The 17,972-nt window shown below is 43.8% G+C and overlaps 1 long non-coding RNA gene across 2 annotated transcripts in view; it reads left to right on the forward strand.

Annotated features, from left to right (window-relative positions):
* Positions 1 to 17,972, forward strand: part of LOC137846969 (uncharacterized) — a 207,103-nt gene that overhangs the window by 1,135 nt on the left and 187,996 nt on the right. The window lies entirely within an intron of this gene.

Genomic DNA, 17,972 nt, shown 5'->3' on the forward strand with positions numbered 1-17,972 from the left:
AGCAGGGAAAGAGGATGTAGGAATGTTAACGGTTCTGCCTCGGCCTGGGGCTGAGACCTTAAAATCTTGGGTGTTAGCCCTCTGGGGCAAAGGGATCATGATGGGTCCCAGAGAGTTGTCACAGAAACAGAAAAGCAGTTAACTCTGAAAACAACCTGAGTTCATGTGCGAGCTCAGATTGCCGATGGGATCGCTCAGGGAACTGTGGACAATTGCATTTTCCTGACCGACCCCCACTAAGACCCTAATCATCCTGAAAATTATGAACGGTTAAGTAAATACTAGAATCTGGACGAATTGGGAATTGAGAATATGCTTCCAACAAGGTCTAAAAGAAACCCCTGTGGAATTTTTGGACCAACTCTGAAATGTAATGGGGAAGAAAGAGAAAAAAAAAAAAAAAAAACGGTTTGGACCTGGCTTCAGAGGACAAATCGACTAGCCTTTTTCTAGGGTAATCATCGGCCCCTGATTTCAACAGGTCTAATGGGGACCCGGGGAATCTACCCTAGCAGATCCTCCACTGATTATAATGAAGTTAGGAGAGGAACAGAAGTGAAGTTTCTTATTGATATGGGGCAACGTATTCAGTTCTAAATCAAGCATTAATGCCTTTACAGAATGATTATGTTAGGGTAAAAGGGTGCAACCAAAAAGGCTTATTTTTGTGAACCTTTGAAATACAAGTTGGGGAAATGTTATATATGGAGTGGTAATTCGTGTCGAGAAAATGGTTGATATTAACAAAGAAGGGTGATTCAGGAGACTCCATGCAGTCTGGGGTTTCTTGTTCTCCAGGTGGTTTCTTGTTCTCCAGACGTTAAGGCATGGATGTTTCTGGGTGTTTGCTGTTGTTGTTACATTCAAAGTTGTTTGACCAATTAAAAAGTTGTTTTGAAAAGAACTGCTGTGGAGAGAAGGGTATTAGAGGGGAGCCTGCCCTCAAGGAAAAAAAAAAAAAAACAAAAAAACACTATGAAGTTACATCAGTACAGAAGTAGGAAAAAGAAGTGAAGAGGAACAGGCTGGCAGAATGGGGACTGTTAAGTTATGGAATTTAAAGGATTGTTTGTTACCTATCCTGATTGTATGTATGTATAGGCATACTCAGGTTATTATGTAAAGCAATGTTCTGTATACATGTATTTAGAACGTTTGATGTTTGTGTGTGCGTGTTGGTGGAGCATAGACTCCCTGCACACCCAGCGCTGTTTACTTGCCTTTTATATACCTTTTAGAAATATTTGTTTTATAAATATTACAAAATTCAGACCTCATTTATAGCAGGAAACAAATGGGGATACATAGGTTTTTATATCTACCTGGATCTCCAAAATCTCTATTAGGTTGAGATTTGTTAGAACAATTAGAAGCAGAAATTATCTTTGAAAAAAGGAAAATGGAATTAAGGATAGGAGAAGAACAACTAATAAATGTGTTAAGCCTGGCACTAATACAAACCGACCCTAAAAGTGAAATACCCTTAGAGATCATAAATCAAGTATATCCAGGAGTTTGGGCCACTGAAGTCTCTGGAAGAGCTAAAAATGTGACCCCAATAATTATTAAATTAAAGCCAGGAGAGAAACCCGTTAAGGTTAAGCAATATCCTTTGAGGATAGAAGATAGCAAAGGAATTAAAGAGATAATTGATAGATTTATACAGTATGGATTATTGATTGAATGCGAATCAGAATACAATACAGCTATATTGCCAATTAAAAAGGCAGATGGAAAAAGATATAGGCTAGTTCAGGATCTAAGGGCCATAAATAAGATCACTGAGGATATACATCCAGTAGTGGCAAACCCTTATACTTTGCTGACTAAATTAAGGAATAGTCAAGCCTGGTTTACCGTACTGGATTTAAAAGATGCCTTCTTCTGCCCACCTTTAGCCACTGAAAGCCAAAACCTATTTGCCTTTGAATGGGAAAACCCCGACTCAGGCAGAAAGACACAGTTAACGTGGACAGTGCCACCACAAGGATTCAAGAATAGCCCCACTATTTTTGGAAACCAATTAGCAAAGGAACTTGAAACTTGGATACCTCTGGACACTGAAGGGGCTTTGTTACAATACGTAGATGGTCTCTTAATAGCTACCGAGACTAAAGAGAGTTGTATTCAATGGACTGTAAGTCTCCTTAATTTTCTGGGTTTAAATGGATATCGAGTCTCTCGACAGAAAGTCCAGCTGGTTCAACAACACGTGACCTACTTGGGATTTGGAATTTCGGGAGGTCAGCGAGAACTAGGAACTGAACGTAAGGAAGTCATTTGCCAGACTCCAGAACCTCAAACGGTAAAGGAGCTACGAATCTTTCTAGGAATGACAGCTTCTTTCCTTAGCGGAACTCTGGATGAACCTATAACTCATGATTGTATAGAAACAATGGAGACTGTGTATTCTAGTTGACCCGATCTTAAGGAAGAACCTTTAGAAGATGCTGATGAATCTTGGTATACTGATGGGAGCAGCTTTGTAAAACAAGGACAACGTAAGGCAGGATATGCTGTTACAACTGCTCAACAGGTAATTGAGTCCAAACCATTACTCCCTGGGACGTCCACCCAGAAAGCACAGGTAATTGCACTTACGTGAGCACTGGAACTGGCAGCAGGAAGGAAAATAAATATTTGGACAGACTCTAAATATGCATTTGGCGTGGTACATGCTCATGGAGCAATTTGGAAAGAACGTGGATTGTTGACTGCCCAGGGAAAACAGATAAAACATGCTGAAGAAATTTTAAGGTTGTTAGAGGCAGTAAAACAACCAGAAAAGGTAGCTATCATGCATTGTCGGGGACACCAAAAGGGGAATGCTGATTTTGAAATTGGAAATCGATTGGCAGATCAAGAGGCTAAACAGGCAGCTGAAATAACTGAGGTGAAGGCATTGTTTTTAATACCAGATGGTAAAATCCAAACTATATACATGAACCAAAAAGCCAAATTATACAAAAGAAGACTTAAAATTAATTGAAGATTTGAAAGGTAAAATGAAACCAGATAGATGAGTATATTTAAAAGATAACTGTGTAATAATACCCTCTAATTTGATATGGCCCATAGTTTTTACAGAACACAATAAAACACATCGGGGAGCTGACACATTGCATAAGAGCATGAGTCAGACATTAGTGGGATGAAATTTATACACAACAATAAAACAAGTAACTTAACAATGTAGCATCTGTTTACGTAATAACCCCAATACCAGGAATAGAATAAAATTTGGAATAATTGGTAAAGGAAATTATCTGGGACAACAGTGGTAAATTGATTTTTTCAGAACTCCCTAGAAAAGGGGGGTTTTGTTATTTACTGGTTCTGACTGACATGTTTCCAGGATGGCCCGAAGCTTTTCCTTGTCGAACAAACAAAGCAAGAGAAGTGGTTAAAGTCTTGTTAAATGAAATAATACCATGCTTTGGGATTCCAGTAGCAATGTCTTCTGAGAGAGGTTCACATTTTTGTGTGCAAGTGGTACAACAGATAAGTAAGATTCTAAAGATAGATTGGCAACTGCATACTCTTTATAGACTGCAGGCAAGTGGACAGGTAGAAAAAATGAACCATTTAATTAAACAACAAATAGCTAAAATCGGACAAGAGGCTAATTTGTCATGGCCTCAATCCCTCCCTTTAGCATTACTTAGAATTAGAGTTAAACCTAGAGTAAAGAAGAATTTGAGCCCCTTTGAAATTTTATATTAAAGGCCATATAAATTTATATTTAGTGGAGAGGATCTAATGCAGCTGGGATCAGAATATTTATATACTTATATAACTGAACTTCAAAAACAATTAAATAAAGTACATAAATTTGTGTTAGGGACTAGGGCTAGAGGGTTGGATCAACCAATCCACCCCTTTAAGCCTGCGGAATATATGTATAAAGACTTTTTCAGGACAACCCCTACAGGAAAAATGGAATGGACTGTATCAAGTGTTGCTGACAACTCACACTGCTATCAAGATTAGAGAACAAGCCGCTTGGATCCACTATTCCCGAGCGAAGAAGGCTCCAGGAGCTCCCTGAAAAGTAACACTGGGTGACAATGAACTGAAACTAAAGCTTAGTCGATCAAGATGAGGACATTATGGTCGGGAGTATTTGGTAATATGGTTGGTAGAAAATTTGTTCATAGACTTGTTTTGTTTTTATGGCTTGTAGTTGTAATTGTGATTCAAGAAGGTGCCTCTGTGATAATAGAGAATGGTGGGTGGCCTTGAACTAAAGCCGTAACAACAGAGGATAAGAACTTTAATGGAAAGTTATCAGTTATGGTCATCTGGTGAACAAATGGTAACTATTTATATAAACCATCAGAATGGTGAAAATTAGGAGAAGAGTGGACACAAGATAATGTATCCTGAGCTCTTAGTTGTATGCAAGCACAGTTATGGTTGCAGGCAACGGCTGCCTTGATCATTAGGGAAGGAAGTAAAGGCATTTTTCCAGCTGAAGTCCAAGAGGCAGTCTGGGACAATGCCAATGATTTTGAGAAGTTCCAGTCCTCGTGGACCCTGGTAAATTGTACTTATGCCCATTGGCTACTGCCTTCGTGCTTACTATACGGATGGAGAATGGGAAATGGCAGTCTGTAAATCTAGAATCATGTGTTACCGGGGAACAACGAGGATTTATTTGTGAAAGCAATACAATTGAGGCTCAGGATGTATGTTCTGACACGGAGCAAGGTATCTGTCACTTTGAAATTCATCCAAATACTAGCCAAAAGAATGTGCTTGTATATGTTGGTCAAGGGTGTGTGTGTTTAAGAACTGTTTGTGATTTTGTAGAAGTAGATAAGGAGAACATAACTCTCCATAGCAAACATCATTCTAATTTCTGTATTTGTAACTTTGTTAGAATCGTCGGGTGTGATATTCTATATTTGGCACCAGTGGTATCCCACCAGCTGATCAAGTCTAACAACACAATGTATCATAAGTTACAACCTACACCTATTGGGATGAACCTCACATTAGTGAAGCAACTAGTTAAACACCAAGACCTGATTAGAATTTTAAAAGGCATTCAGGAAAATGGAGAGAAGACTCTAATTACTGTCCATCATGATACAAAGGAAATAAGCAGAGTTTTGCAAAGAGTAAAACGAGACACAAGTCACAACTGGTGGGATACACTTTTTGGATGGTCGCCAACTGTAACTGGGATTTTGAACACATTGAGTCACCCAATTATTGTTTTATTGATATTAGTTGGTGTAAGTTTAATATTGTCTTTTATATTACTTGTTTGGAATTGGAAATTGTTACAACGAATGTCCATGTTAACCTCCTTGACAAATGTGCATGGTCAGGTATTGAGGGGTACATATCATAAAGACTGGGAAGAAAATTTCTGTATTAAGTAAAAGAATTTACTAGATTTTCCAGAAAAGGGGGGAATGATATAATATAAACTCACTTTAGGATAGAATAAAACTTGTGGTTAAAAGTTAGCAAGGACAAAGTAAACGACATCTTGTTATCTGTAGACCTTTTGTTATGTTTAAGCATCTTGTTATTTGAAAACATCCCAGTATCTGTTAACCGTTAGTCAGGCTGAGACTTGAGATAACTTGAGTCAATTGTCTTGTCTTGTTAACTGAGACTTCCTGTTATCTGCCGACCCTCAGTTAAACTGAAAGCCAACTCAGCATTTTTACAGCTTGGAAAACAACTGATTAAGCAAAGGTGAAAAGTGCATTACGAGGAAGACCTACAGCCTTCCTCCCAAAGACCACTGCCCACATCCTGGAGACCCCGGCCCACAATTCTTGGAAGGCTTTGCGCAAGCGCAAGGACTGATAAGCTAATTAGCATACGAAGCGAGGGTAGGCGGGGTTAGGTAATGAATATGTATGGGTGCTAATTGAATATTCATTGTTTCGCTGTATAAATATGAGATATTTTGTCACTTCGAACATGCACGATAGGCGGAAGGATCCCCCGTGCATCCAGCGCTGCAAAAAAGAATATACCACTTAAGAAAATTTCGGATTTGATCTTTAAATCAGTAATCAAGAAAAGGAATGGAAAATGGAGACTGTTAAGTCATGGAACTTTAAGGATTGTTTGTTACCTTTTCTGAATGTGAATATGTATAGGCTTACTTGATTTTAGTAAGTTATGGAACTTAGAGGATTGTTTGTTACTTTTCCTGATTGTACGTATGTATAGGCATACTTGGGTTTAGTATGTAAAGCAATGTTTTGTATATGTTTAGAATGTTTGATGTTCGTGTGTGCGTGTTGGTGGAGCGTAGACTCCCCGCACACCCAGTGCTGTTTACTTACCTTTTATACCTTTTATACGTTTTATAAGTATAAATATTACTAAATTCAGATTGAGTTGAGACTTCATTTATAACATTATATATGGAATGGTAATTCATGTCGAGAAAATGGTTGATATTAATAAAGAAGGGAGAGATTTGGGAGTGTGGCCATGGGGGTCGGCAAGCCCGGTGGTTGCTGGTAACATCAGACTCTTAAGATGAGGCCATCAGGAATGTAAAAGAGTTTAGGGGGAACAAAGAAGGGTGATTCAGGAGAGGCCATGCAGTCTCGGGTTGCTTGTTCTCCAGCCGTTAAGGCATGGAAGCTGCTGGGGATTTGCGAGTTGCCTAGCAAAGTTGTTGACCAATGAATAGTTAGTGGAAAAGAACTGCTGTGGAGAGAAGGGTATAAGAGGGGAGCCTGTCCTCAAGATGAAAATGCAACACTATATAAGTAAATAAAGTATATAAGTATATAAAGTATATAAGTATATATAGTATATATAAGTATATAAACTCAGCAAACCGCTCAGAGAAGCTCATACAGACAGTCGCTGGAAATAGGCGCACCGGAGCTGGAAAGAAACTCAAGTTGAGAGAAGCGGACCCGCGCACACAACTGCACCTAGCTGGTAAGCAGTTGCGCACTATGGGAAATCATACGTCCTTAGGAACAAAGACTGTCCTGGTAACCTTACAGCTTATTCCCTTTATTAACTGTAATAAATGACTGAGTCCCAAATAGGATTGAAATTAAAGTTTACAATTTATTAAAGAATAGAGGCAAGCAAACAGCGCTGGGTGTGCCAGGAGTCTCTGCTCCACCAAGACACACACCTATTACATCAGGTGGCTGTTTTTTATGCTCCTAGGCTAATACATATTCCACACCACTTTTTGGAAAAGGCAGGGTTATTATAATTAGTTTCCCGGGATCCGAACCATCCCACAGACACATGCGTATCGGTCTCCGGTGGTCCCTCTGGGGGGTTGCTCATACTTAAGGCTCATAGTCTTCCTTCCAGGCTTTGTCTTTCAGTCATTCTTCATCTTCCCCCCCTTTCTCTTTATTCGCTTATCTCTTAGCCAGATATCAGAGACCCGTGAAGCGCCCCATGCGATAGTTATTTTGAAACTCCTTTGTTCTCTTAACCCCTAGACCTGAGTCTCAAGGTTTACCTTTCAAACCCACTATTGACATAGTGAGACATATTGTTCCCACGACTAGCCCTGGAATTCTCTGGTGTTTGTAATCAAGAAAAGGAATGGAAAATGGAGACTGTTATATGATCCGAGAGAAATTAATGAAGTCATGGAAGATATGGGAGCACTTTGTGGGAATATAAATGTTGTTTTTGCAGAGTTACATTGTTTAGAAGGAGGGAATGTGGTACTGAGATATGCTTACAGTGATAAGAAAGCTTAGCAGGCGACCTTGTAGAATGCAGACAACCAGACTCCTTAGGACAATTAGGTGAAAATCACGGTGTCAAGTCAAGTCAGATAAGTGAAGAAACATTACCACTTCAAGCAGTAAAAATGTCAAAAGAAATTTGAAATTTAACAGGCCGGCTACTGAAGGCCATGCATTGTTTGTGAAGCATCAGATAGATTGTGAACCTGGATTACACACTCAGTGGGGAAACAGGGGAGGGTCCCGTCATCAAAAGGTATATAAACTGTGTTTTGGAACTAGTAGATGCGCTCTCTCCTGCTTGTGGGGCGCCCGCCATTGCAATCGCGATTAAATTACTACTTCACTGAGATCCTCGCCTGAGCCTAAGTTATTGGCTACAGAGTGTTTCTCACAACTTCAACCAGGATTACTAACTCCAACTATGCTTCCCCAGTCATGGACATTAATAGTAATAGAATTAAAGGATTGCTTATTAAACACTTGCCTTTAAAAACTTTGCAATGTTTATGTTTCAATTGATACCTTTTCTGCTTGTACATATATATAGGCATACTCAGGTTTAATATGTAAAAGCAATGTTCTGTATATGTTTAGAATGTTTGATATTTGTGTGTACATGTTGGTGGAGCGTAGACTCCCCACACACCCAGCGCTGTTTACTTGCCTTTTATAAATATTACTAAATTCAGATTGAGTTGTATCTTCATTTATAACAGAGTGTATCACTTTCCTCTTCCACGGAGCATTAGTGCATGTCAGCACCAAGCCTGGCAACACAGCTTCTTTAGACACTTCTCAAATACCTAAACAGTAATAAAACTTTCCTAGATAATCTATCTATGATCAGCCATGCAGCCAGTCACAAAGCTAAACTAATAACGTTATGTCAACTGGTCTCTGATTCCAGGTATTCTTGAACACAAAAGAGTACAAAATGCAATTACCAAACAGTGCATAATAAAATTAAAAATCAAATCTCACAATAAGCTTTACAATTTCTTTCCTTGAAACAAGTTTAATCTCTATTTTTCTCCTCCCTCTTGCCATGAAGTAAAACAGAGCTCGTAAACAATTTAGCTATTTAAACTCAAGAGATAACACTATCTCAAATAAGATACGTTTGGTCTGCAACTTCAATGCCCTTACATTTCAAGACAAAAAACCAGCACATTCACAGTCAAAGTCACTTGATATGTATAACAACACATTTTTATCCATTTTTAATAGCAAAACTGAACCACTAATGACGAAATATCAGTTCTTCCAGACTGCAATGGAAGGAGGATACATACAGGGGAGTGGCAGGTAGACCTAAGGAATGACCTTTCATTTTCTCTTTTAAGAATCAGGGATGTGGAAGTGTCAGGAGGTTTAATGCTTAAGCAGTTAAAAACTGTAATCTCTCCAGTCCTCTGAATGCAGTGGAATCTCCTGAAATTTCTTTCTCTTCCTTTAAAACAGGACAGAAAGACAGGAAGAAATTCTTTACTCTGAGGGTGGTGAGGCACTGGAACAGGTTGCCCAGAGAAATTGTGGATGCCCCATCCCTGTAAGAGTTCAAGGCCAGGTTGGATGGGGCTTTGAGCAACCTTTTCTAGTGGAGGGTGTCCCTGCCAATGGCAAGAGTGCTGGAACTAGATGATCTTTGAGGTCCCTGTCAACACAAACCATTCTATGATTTTGTGAACTACCCAGGGCACAGGGATGGTTTGTAAAATGGAAATTGTGGCTGAGGAAGAGAATAGAAAAAAGAAAGGGGAGGAAAGAAAAGGATGCCCTTAGTAACAGGTTAGACAAATACCTTTCAGAAATAGCAACAGTTACAGTTTATCTTAAAGAATGGTCTAAAATGAATGCATTCAGTCTCTTCTAACCTTGCTGTTTTATGATTACTTGGTGTCCTGGTTTCAGTTAGAATTAATTTTCTTCCTAGTAGCTGGTGGAATGCTGTGTTTTGGCTTAGGATGAGAAGAGTGCTGATAACACCCCAATGCTTTAATTGTTGCAGAGCAGTGCTTATACTAAGCCAAGGACATCTCAGCCTTTTGCTCTGTCCTGCCAACGGGCAGGCTGGGGGTGCAGTAAGAGCTGGGAGGGGACAGACCCAGGACAGGTGACCCAAACTAGCCAAAGGGGTATTCCATACCATCTGACGTCATGCTAAACAATATATAGGGGTGGCTAGCCAGGGGGAGGGGGCCGGACTGCTCGGGGTTAGGCTGGGCATCGGTCAGCGAGTGGTGAGCAATTGCATTGTGCATCACTTGTTTGTACATATTCATAGAATCATAGAATCATAGAATATCCTGAGTTGGAAGGGACCCTTAAGGATCATCAAGTCCAACTCTTGACACCGCACAGGTCTACCCAAAAGTTCAGACCATGTGACTAAGTGCACAGTCCAATCTCTTCTTAAATTCAGTCAGGCTCGGTGCAGTGACCACTTCCCTGGGGAGCCTGTTCCAGTGTGCAACCACTCTCTGTGAACAACTTCCTCCTGATGTCAAGCCTAAACTTCCCCTGCCTCAGCTTAACCCCGTTCCCGCGGGTCCTGTCGCTGGTGTTAATGGAGAAAAGGTCTCCTGCCTCTCGACACCCCCTTACGAGGAAGTTGTAGACTGCGATGAGGTCTCCCCTCAGCCTCCTCTTCTCCAGGCTGAACAGGCCCAGTGCCCTCAGCCGTTCCTCGTACGTCTTCCCCTCCAGGCCTTTCACCATCTTCGTAGCCCTCCTATTATTATATATTATTATTACTTTCCTATTATCACCATTGTATCATTATTATTATTATTGTTATTATTATTTTTATTATTATTATTTTCCTGTCTTATTAAACTGTCTTTATCTCAACTCATGGGCTTCACTTTCCATTTCTCTCCCCCGTCCCAGAGAGGGAGGGGGGAGGGTGAGCGAACGGCTGCGTGGTGTTTAGCTGCCGGCCGGGTTAAACCACGACAGTCTTTTTGGTGCCCAACGTGGGGCTCGAAAGGTTGAGATAACGGCAGATCTGATCAGAGTGTGTTAAACTAAAATTGGTGTAAGAATTAGACCTGCTTAATAGTCACTTGTCATGATGCTGATTGCTTTAATCTCAACTCTGCTGCGCCTGTTTTCCAAATTGAGTATTATAGTACATTATTTTCCGTATTTGCTCTCTGTAGTGTTGTTTATCCTCTCCGGGCCCTGGTTTCAGATCATTATGGTACTGAGTGTTATAGCAATGGCTTATGAGACGATAAGATATCTGGTCATGACTCTAACTTGGTATTTATACTCAGTAACATCGTGGACTCTGTACTTTGGAAACAGTATCTTGGAAACTATTAGCAATTATACCTATTGTTTTTCTCTATTAGAGAGTCAATCTGTGGAGGGAAAAGGGGAAGATATTTTTTCTTACTTGATTACTCTCCCTTTCTCCTTCACCACCCCTGTATCCTCCTGGATCACTCTGCCTTCCTCCTTCACCACCCTCTTATCCCCTGAGCTTGTCACAATAGCTCTCCAAGATATTGAATATTCTTGGGATACTCAGACCACCATAGTCTTGTTGTTCTGCCTCCTGAATGCACTTCAGATTCTGCTTAAAGTTAAACAACTACTTAGGAAGCTCATCCAGAGATCTGCCCGGAGGCAGTATAGTTGTGGGTGGCAGGGAGTATGGGTGGATATGGGCAGGCATCTAGAGCAGTTGGCACCCCCAGTGTTTTGGAAATTCACCCCTGAACAATGGCAAAATCCTCAAAAACTGGCAGAATGCTTGAAAAAAAGGTGTCATGATTCTGGCAGTTCCAAAGTAACACAAATCATTGTAACGTGCTGGGGCCTGGCTCATGCCTATCGAGCTGCCATTGATACTGCTATCAACTTAGTGACAGACCCTGCGGCCACTCCAAGCCCTGTGACAGATCCAACGGCCACTGTGACCCCTACGGTGGACTCTGCAGCCGCTCCAGTCCCAGCTCCTGCAGCTGATCCAGTTCCAGCTCCTGCAGCCACTCCAGATCCGGTTCCTGCAGCCGCTCCAGTCCCAGCTCCTGCAGCCGCTCCAGTCCCAGCTCCTGCAGCCGCTCCAGTCCCAGCTCCTGCAGCCGCTCCAGTTCCAGCTCCTGAAGCCGCTCCAGCTCCAGCTCCTGCCGCTACTCCAGCTCCAGCTCCTGCAGCCGCTCCAGCTCCAGCTCCTGCAGCCGCTCCAGCTCCTGCAGCCGCTCCAGCTCCTGTGGCCGTGTCAGAGAAACGAGCTGTAGCAGTGCAAGTTGACCCTGCAGAGGGTATTCCAACCCCTGTAACGGGGTCAGAGAAACGAGCTGTAGCAGTGCAAGTTGACCCTGCAGAGGGTATTCCAACCCCTGTAATGGGGTCAGAGAAACGAGCTGTAGCAGTGCAAGTTGACCCTGCAGAGGGTATTTCAACCCCTGTAACAAAGTCAGAGAAACGAGCAGTAGCAGTGCAAGCTGCCCCTGCAGAGGGTATTCCAACCTCTGTGGCAGACCCTGTAACAAAGTCAGAGAAACGAGCAGTAGCAGTGCAAGCTGCCCCTGTAGAGAAGGTGAAAAAATGGTATAGAGATTCAGGTCGTTTAGAACGCAGAGAGTCTTCTGCCAATCCAGGTAAGGCTTCTGCCAAATCTAGGTATAGAGATGACGAAGATGACGACGACGCTGGGCCATCAAGGATTCAGGAGGAGGAAGATGAGGATGCCGAAAAATCAACAGTAACTACCCCAAAATCTATACGAGCATGAGCTACGAGATGTGCGAAAAGATTTTGGTCGCTGTATAGGTGAGCAGCTTGTCACCTGGCTGCTCCGGTGCTGGGACTCTGGAGCCAATTGTGTGGAATTAGACGGCAGGGAAGCCAAGCGGCTGGGATCCCTTGCTCGAGATGCCGGCATTGACAAAGCAATTGCAGATGGAGCACAATCCACCAGCCTCTGGAGGTGTCTCAGCTGTGAGGGAAAGGTATCCCTTCAAGGAAGAACTTTTATGTCTACCAGGCAAGTGGACCACTATGGAGAAGGGAATCCAGTACCTGAGGGAATTAGCCGTACGGGAAGTGATTTATGAGGATCCAGACCTCAGACAAACATCCAAAGACCCAGATGAAGTCAGGTGTACACGACCCATGTGGCGGAAGTTTGTACGGAGTGCACCATCATCATATGCCAGCTCATTGGCAATAATGGCCTGGAAAGAGGATGAGGAACCCACAGTGGATGAAGCGGCTAAACAACTCCGGCAGTACGAAGAAAGTCTCTCCTCTTCCTTACAGGCCTGCGTCTCAGCTGTGGAGAAACTTTCTGAAGAGGTCCACCAACTTAAAGAGAATCTATCTTCCCCCCAACCTGAACCAACCAGTGTCCAACGACCAAAAGAGAACACTTGGGAGAAACTTTCTGAAAAGTTTCACCAACTTGAAGAGAGATTATTCTCCTCCGTACCTGTACAAAGCAGTGTCTCAGCTGTCAGGGGTAGGCGTTCACCCACACAAGGAAGACGATATGGTGGGTACTCACCCCGTGCCACCCTGTGGTTTTACTTACGAGACCATGGAGAGGACATGAGAAAATGGGATGGAAAATCTACCGCGACCCTAGAGGCACGGGTACGTGAGTTGCAAAAGAAAACAATCAGGAAAAAGGGATTCTCCGAAAAGTTTGCTGCTCCAACTTCCAGCAGACAGTCCTTCAAACGCAGAAACGAAGAAGATTTTGACCAGGATTAGGGGGGCCCTGCCTCCAGCCAGGGGGAGGAAAGGGACAATCGAGTTTATTGGACTGTGTGGATTCGATGGCCTGGCACATCAGACGCACAGAAGTATAAGGCTTTAGTAGACACCGGTGCACAATGTACTATAATGCCATCGAGCTATAAAGGACCAGAGCCCATCTATATTTGTGGAGTGACAGGGGGATCTCAGCAGTTGACTGTATTGGAGGCTGAAGTGAGTCTGACTGGGAATGAGTGGGAAAAGCACCGCATTGTGACTGGCCCAGATGCTCCATGTATCCTTGGCATAGACTATCTTAGAAGAGGATATTGCAAGGACCCAAAAGGGTTCCGGTGGGCTTTTGGTATAGCTGCCTTAGAGACAGAGGGCATTAAACAATTATCTACTTTGCCTGGTCTCTCAGAGGACCCCTCTGTTGTGGGGTTGCTGAGGGTCGAAGAACAGCAAGTGCCAATCGCTACCACAACTGTGCACCGGCGGCAATATCGCACTAACCGAGACTCCCTGATTCCCATCCATAAGCTAATTCGTCAATTGGAGAGCCAAGGAGTGATCAGCAAGACCCAGTCACCTTTTAATAGTCCCATATGGCCAGTGCGAAAGTCTAATGGCGAGTGGAGACTAACAGTGGACTATCGCGGCCTGAACGAAGTCACGCCACCACTGAGTGCTGCAGTGCCGGACATGCTGGAACTTCAGTACGAACTTGAATCGAAGGCAGCCAAGTGGTACGCCACAATTGATATCGCTAATGCATTTTTCTCCATCCCTCTAGCAGCAGAGTGCAGGCCACAATTTGCCTTCACTTGGAGGGGAGTCCAATATACTTGGAATAGGCTGCCCCAGGGGTGGAAACACAGCCCTACCATTTGCCATGGACTGATCCAGTCTGCTCTAGGCAGGGGGAAGCTCCTGAACATCTGCAGTACATCGATGACATTATTGTGTGGGGTGACACAGCAGAGGAAGTTTTCGAGAAAGGGAAGAAAATAGTCCAAATCCTTCTGAAAGCCGGTTTTGCCATAAAACAAAATAAAGTCAAAGGACCTGCACGAGAGATCCAGTTTTTAGGAATAAAATGGCAAGATGGACGTCGTCAAATCCCAATGGATGTGATCAACAAAATAACAGCTATGTCTCCACCAACTAACAAAAAAGAAACACAGACTTTCCTAGGTGTTGTGGGGTTTTGGAGAATGCACATCCCAAATTACAGTCTGATTGTAAACCCGCTCTACCAAGTAACCCGTAAGAAGAATGAGTTTGAATGGGGCCCTGAACAACGACAAGCCTTTGAACAAATCAAGCAGGAAATAGTCCATGCAGTAGCCCTTGGGCCAGTTCGAACAGGACCAGATGTAAAGAATGTGCTCTACACTGCAGCTGGGGAGAACGGCCCCACCTGGAGCCTCTGGCAGAAAGAACCTGGGGAAACTCGAGGTCGGCCCCTGGGGTTTTGGAGTCGGGGATACAGAGGATCTGAGGCCCACTATACTCCAACTGAAAAGGAGGTATTGGCAGCATATGAAGGAGTTCGATCTGCTTCGGAGGTGGTCGGTACTGAAGCGCAGCTCCTCCTAGCACCCCGATTGCTGGAACTAGGCTGGATGTTCAAGGGAAGGGTCCCCTCTACGCATCATGCAACTGATGCTACATGGAGCAAGTGGGTTGCACTGATTACTCAGCGGGCTCGAATAGGAAACCCCAGTCGCCCAGGAATATTGGAAGTGATCATGGACTGGCCAGAAGGCAAATACTTTGGGATATCATCAGAGGAGGTGGGTCGTGCTGAAGAAGCCCCACTGTACAACCAGTTACCAGAGAATGAAAAGAAATATGCCCTGTTCACTGATGGGTCCTGTCGTATTGTGGGGAAGCATCGGAGATGGAAGGCTGCTGTATGGAGTCCTACGCGACGAGTTGCAGAAGCTGCTGAGGGAGAAGGTGAATCGAGTCAGTTTGCAGAAGTGAAAGCCATTCAGCTGGCTTTAGACATTGCTGAACGAGAAAAATGGCCAGTTCTCTATCTCTACACCGATTCATGGATGGTAGCAAATGCCCTGTGGGGATGGTTACAGCAATGGAAGCAAAACAACTGGCAGCGTAGGGGCAAACCCATCTGGGCTGCTGCATTGTGGCAAGATATTGCTGCTCGGGTAGAGAACCTGGCTGTGAAAGTACGCCACGTAGATGCTCATGTGCCCAAGAATCGGGCTACTGAAGAACATCAAAACAACCAGCAGGTGGATCAGGCTGCTAAGATTGAAGTAGCTCAGGTGGACCTGGATTGGCAGCATAAAGGTGAATTATTTATAGCCCGATGGGCCCATGACACCTCAGGCCATCAAGGTAGAGATGCAACATACAGATGGGCTCGTGATCGAGGGGTGGACCTGCCCATGGACGCTATAGCACAGGTTATTCATGACTGTGAAACATGTGCTGCAATCAAGCAAGCCAAACGGTCAAAGCCTCTTTGGTATGGAGGACGATGGCTGAAATATAAATATGGAGAGGCCTGGCAGATTGATTACATCACACTCCCTCAAACTCGCAATGGCAAGCGCCACGTACTTACAATGGTGGAAGGAACCACCGGATGGCTGGAAACATATCCTGTGCCTCATGCCACCGCCCGGAACACCATCCTGGGCCTTGAAAAACAAGTCCTATGGCGACATGGCACCCCAGAAAGAATAGAATCAGACAATGGGACTCACTTCCGAAACAACCTTATAGACACTTGGGCCAAAGAACATGGTATTGAATGGGTGTATCACATCCCCTATCATGCACCAGCCTCCGGGAAAGTTGAACGATACAATGGCCTGTTAAAGACTACCTTGAAAGCAATGGGCGCTGGGACGTTCAAAAACTGGGATACGCATTTGGCAAAGGCCACCTGGTTAGTCAATGCTAGGGGATCTGCCAACCGAGCTGGACCTGCCCAATCAAACCTGTTACGTACTGTAGATGGGGATAAAGTTCCTGTAGTGCATGTAAAAAATATGCTGGGTAAAACAGTCTGGGCTACTCCTGCCTCAGGAAAAGGCAAACCTATTCGTGGAATTGTTTTCGCTCAGGGACCTGGATACACTTGGTGGGTGATGCAAAAGAACGGAGAGGTCCGGTGTGTACCTCAAGGAGATTTAATACTGGGTGAGAATAGCCCATAAACTGAATTGTACCATGTTAATTAGTATATTATACTGTATGTTATCACTACCATGATTACTATAGGTGACTAATTAGAATGTATGGAAAAGAGTGTAACCTGAGCATGACATAAATGGTATGGAATAAGGGGTGGATAGATGTCCTGGTTTCAGTTAGAATTAATTTTCTTCCTAGTAGCTGGTGGAATGCTGTGTTTTGGCTTAGGATGAGAAGAGTGCTGATAACACCCCGATGCTTTAATTGTTGCAGAGCAGTGCTTATACCAAGCCAAGGACATCTCAGCCTTTTGCTCTGTCCTGCCAACGGGCAGGCTGGGGGTGCAGTAAGAGCTGGGAGGGGACAGACCCAGGACAGGTGACCCAAACTAGCCAAAGGGGTATTCCATACCATCTGACGTCATGCTAAACAATATATAGGGGTGGCTAGCCGGGGGGAGGGGGCCGGACTGCTCGGGGTTAGGCTGGGCATCGGTCAGCGAGTGGTGAGCAATTGCATTGTGCATCACTTGTTTGTACATATTATTATTACTTTCCTATTATCACCATTGTATTATTATTATTATTATTGTTATTATTATTTTTGTTATTATTATTTTCCTGTCTTATTAAACTGTCTTTATCTCAACTCACGGGCTTCACTTTCCATTTCTCTCCCCCGTCCCAGAGAGGGAGGGGGGAGGGTGAGCGAACGGCTGCGTGGTGTTTAGCTGCCGGCCGGGTTAAACCACGACAATAAGGAAGATGCTCCAGGCCCCATATCATCTTGGTGGCCTTCCGCTGGACTCTTTCCAGGAGATCCCTGTCTTTCTTGTACCGGGGAGCCCAGAACTGGACGCAGTACTCCAGGTGAGGCCTGACCAGGGCAGAGTAGAGGGGGAGGATTACCTCCCTTGACCTGCTGGCCACACTCCTTTTAAAGTACACCAGGATCCCATTGGCCCTCTTGTCCACCAGGGAACACTACTGGCTCATGGTCAACCTGTTGTCCATCAGGACCCCCAGGTCCTTCTCCTCAGAGCTCCTCTCCAGCAGGTCATCCTCCAGCCTGTACTGATACATGTGGTATCAAATCAGTTTTGGTGAGATTAACCAGCCCAGTGATTACCAGGCAGGTCTATAGACATGACACAAGTCTGAAGACAAACCAAGAAATCAGTTCACAAGTCAGGGTTCACCCGTTTGGTGAATTTGGGTCAGATGTTCTGTCTGTGTCCCCTCCCAGCTCCTGCTGCACCCCCAGCCTGCCTGTTGGCAGGACAGAGAGAGAAGCTGAAAAGTCCTAGGCTTGGTGTAAGCACTGCTCTGCAACAATTAAAACATCAGCATGTTATCAGCACTCTTCTCATCCTAAGCC

This window comes from Anas acuta, chromosome W (assembly GCF_963932015.1).
Source record: "Anas acuta chromosome W, bAnaAcu1.1, whole genome shotgun sequence".
Taxonomy (NCBI): domain Eukaryota; kingdom Metazoa; phylum Chordata; class Aves; order Anseriformes; family Anatidae; genus Anas; species Anas acuta.